Raw genomic sequence first — 3863 nt, 5'->3', positions numbered from 1 at the left:
TCCACAACCCAAAGATTTTACGAATTATCATATGACCGTTTAATGATATATATGTTAATTATGTAAGTTTAATTATGTAAGTCATATAAGTCACATTATATGAATATTTAAAACTCCATATGATCTTGAGATGTTTTGGTACAAGCTAGTTTTTTATTCTTAATGAAATTTGAGACCTAGAGGAGGCCCAACAAGCTTTCTCGGCAGAAATGGGAGAGGTGTGTCCAGCTCCCTTCAGTAGATAAGGTCAAGGTTGAGTCTGGAACCTCTGGTGTCCAAACTCCTTGAATCATCCACAGCTGTCCCAGAGCAGCAAGCCCCGGAGAAGAGCGGGGCTGAAAGAATCGCTTCGATCCTTCAGCCCAGAGGAACCCACCTCTCATTAGTATTCCACACCTGCGGAGGACCTCACCACTGCAGAACACAGCTGCTTCAGCTTATCTCCAGCACTCTTCTACACAGGACACTGGAGATAACCGCTGTACTGATGACTAAGGATACAAAAAATCTCCGGAAATTTATCATTTACAATAGGGAATCTGGGGTTGGTGTATATTGTGCTGACGTCAATTCACAATCAATCAAAAACAGACTTACTCAACGTCCTGTGTGAAGCTTCAGGCATGATTAACCTTTTTCATGCAAATTTTGGGTAACTTTAGCTCAGAGGTATTCCATCACAGTCTTAGATCCCCTGCATTGTAACCATTATGTATTTTCCCTGTACTAACACAACTCAACAGCTGCTTTCAGTGAGGCCTTTGTGAGGGTACTGTTACCTCAGTTCCATTTCCATTTTTATTGTAATATTTCTCTGCTCATAATTCTTTGGTTGCTAATAATAGAAACAAGCACAGCCAATGATCTTCAAACAGTAGACCACTAGATCTTTGACAGACTTTTAACACTGATTACTGGATCTTTACTCTGTATGATCTCTTAAATCTTCCTTGAAAACTTGGCTTACATTTATCCGAACTGTACTTTCAGTGCAGCCCAAAAAAGGATGGTCTCTCCTAAAGAGTCTAGGTTCCTCTCAGTGTTTCTTCCTCAAGCTGTTAAGGAATTTCTCTTTTAGAGTCTTGGTTCATTTCAGTGTTTCCTCATGCTTTTAGAGAGTTCCTCCTTTTGAGTCTTGGTTGTTCTCTCGGTTTCTTCCTCGGGTTCTTAGAGAGTTTCTCCTTTTGAGTTCCTCCTTTTGAGTCTTCCTCAGGTTCTTAGAGAGTTTCTCCTTTTGAGTTTCTCCTTTTGAGTCTTCCTCAGGTTCTTAGAGAGTTTCTCCTTTTTGAGTCTTGGTTCCTCTCAGTGGTTCTTCCTCAGGTTCTTAGAGAGTTTCTCCTTTGAGTCTTGGTTGCTTGCAGTGGTTCTTCCTTACATTGTTAGAGAACTTCTCCAGTCCTGGTTCCTCTCTAGGTTTCTTCCTCATCCTCATAGGTAGTTTTTCCTTTTGAGTTTTAGTTCATCTCAGTATTTTTTCCTCAAGCTCTTATAGAGCTTCTCCTTTTGAGTCTCTTAATGCTCACATATCACTTATAAAATGGGTCTGTAAACAACCATCCACTGAAGGTATCGTCCACTGAAAGGTACCTTTCATCTTTTGAAATGTTCTTTAGAGAACCAAAAGAGGTTCTTTAATGGCATGGCACATAGAACCCTTTTTGGCACTGTTTTTAAAGGTGCACATGTATCCTAGCTGCACTATCCAGTGTGGCATGGAAAAGGATGGGTTTTCTTTTTGATTCTTGGTGCCCTTTGTGTTTCTTTCTCAGGCTCTTTTCTTCTGAGTCTCGGTTCCTCTGAGAGGTTCTTCCTCATGCTCTTATGGAGTTTCTCCTTTTGAGTCTTGGTGGCTCTCAGTGGTTTTTCCGCATGCTCTGTAGGGATGTAGCTCAATGGTAGAGCGCATGCTTTGCGTGTATGAGGTCCAGGGTTCAATCCCCTGCATCTCCATACTCTTATTGGGGGCACTCGAGGGCTGGAGGTTAGGGAGCCAACCTTGTGACCGGAAGGTCATCGGTTTAATCCCCTGAGCCGACAGTATGTGACTGAAGTGCCCTTGAGCAAGGCACCTAACCCCCGACTGCACCCCGGGCGCTGTGGCTAGGGCTGCCCACCGCTCTGGGCAAGTGTGCTGACTGCCCCCTAGTGTGTGTACATTCACTAGTGTGGATGTGGTGTTTCACTGCATGGATGGGTTAAATGTGGAGGTGAATTTCCCTGTTGTGGGGTAAATAAAGGGTAACTTAACTTGTGGAGTTTCTCCTTTTGAGTCTTGGTTGCTCTCAGTGGTTCTTCCTCATGCTGCTGTGGAGTTTTTCCTTTTGCATTCATAGACACTCCTGTCATTTCAACTTGGTTGATGACAATCTAGGCCTATCAGGCAGCAAATGGCCAGGTACTCTTATTCAGAGGTTTTCTTTTGATGTTCATAACAGAACGTAAAGATGTGTGCTATTGCTAATGGACAGAAAAATGATTCCATTTCTGCTTTTGAAGTTTTTCCTGACACTGTCGCACTTAAGAACTGTCATTAGATCTGCTTTGGGACAATGTCTTTTAGACAAAGTACTAAAGAAACCATATATAATTGACTCTTACTACACCTTTCAGATTCCTACTGAAATCAGAAAATGTGTCTTTTGAATTTCAGCCAGGTCTTCTTGTGTGGACCTTTTAAAATGGTTGAAATTCAATACTGCTATGATTCCTTTAAATCAGATATTGCATTTCTTTCAAGTAAGATCCAGCAGAAGATGATCGGCTAAGAATAAGAACCAGAATCACTTTATTTCACCAAGTATGTTACACATGCAAGGAATTTGTCGTTGTGAGTGCACAGATGCATGACATGTAACATACTGTACTAGACAAGCACACAGGCTTTTAACAAGTATTTCTTTAAGGGACAAATAAAAAATACAATAAGTAGAATAAAGAATAAGAAGGAATGATAAAGAGCCAGTGCCAAAGGAGCTAAAGAAATGTGTGAATATCTGTACATATGCAGATATGAATATCTATACATAGCCAGGTCTGAGTAGATATATAATAATTAATATATACAGAATACTGGTTGTGCTGATTTTGATGGCCCTGAATCTTCTACCAGAGGGGAGTGACTGGAAGAGATGCTGAGGGGGATCAGCTGTCATTTTGCCAGCATGCTTCATCACCCTGCTGTCATAGACGTCCTGAAGGCCTTGATTTAGGCTAGGTACATGACAGGAAGGTGTATTTTGTGATTCTCAGATTTCTAGTGCCTTCAGTGTAGAATATGGGAATAAATTTGGAGAATAAAGACTGATTCAGATCATAAAGAACAAAAATGGGAAGATCATTCATTTTAATAATCAGTATGAAGTGAGTGGCATTTACCTTTGAGCTCCTGTTTGGCTGCTGTTCCTATGCAGTGACATTGTTTTAAAGAGGTGAAATGAGACCAGTTGTCAAACCATTTAAAGGGGAATTCCACCGATTTTGCAAAATTGCTTAATCATTCAGTGGTTTAGATGTGAAACAAATCAATCAGAGTGGTTCGGTGTGAAATTCGCTTTTCTAGAGAAATTTCAAAATTGTTCACCATTATAGTACCAGGAACCAGACGTCTGACGCATTTAATGGCTCTAAAAGCTACATCCCGTTAAGTTATTACACAAAATGGTTATGAATGTATTGTTTGATCCCTGAGACATTGTTTTGTGATAGTTTTGTTATAAAGTTTTTTAAAATGTGTTTTTAGTATAAAGTTTTACTCCAGGTTTAGTTCCGTGCTTCCTCTATAAACCACCTCTCAACTAAGATCAATACGCACAACCTAAAGTGCTTTTGTTGTTACTAGCCTGTAGCTACGGCCATTCAACACC

The 3863-nt window shown here is 40.5% G+C and overlaps 1 non-coding gene across 1 annotated transcript; it reads left to right on the top strand.

Annotated features, from left to right (window-relative positions):
• The first annotated feature begins 1878 nt into the window (after nucleotides 1-1878).
• On the top strand, nucleotides 1879-1950 carry trnaa-ugc. Its single transcript has one exon. It is a non-coding gene; the product is annotated as a tRNA-Ala (tRNA).
• Nucleotides 1951-3863: the final 1913 nt, after the last annotated feature.

The sequence above is a fragment of the Colossoma macropomum genome, unplaced genomic scaffold (assembly GCF_904425465.1).
Source record: "Colossoma macropomum unplaced genomic scaffold, Colossoma_macropomum, whole genome shotgun sequence".
In the NCBI taxonomy this organism is placed as follows: Eukaryota; Metazoa; Chordata; class Actinopteri; order Characiformes; family Serrasalmidae; genus Colossoma; species Colossoma macropomum.
The sequence above is the reverse complement of the archived record's forward strand: the minus strand, read 5'-3'. Positions and strand labels throughout refer to the sequence as shown.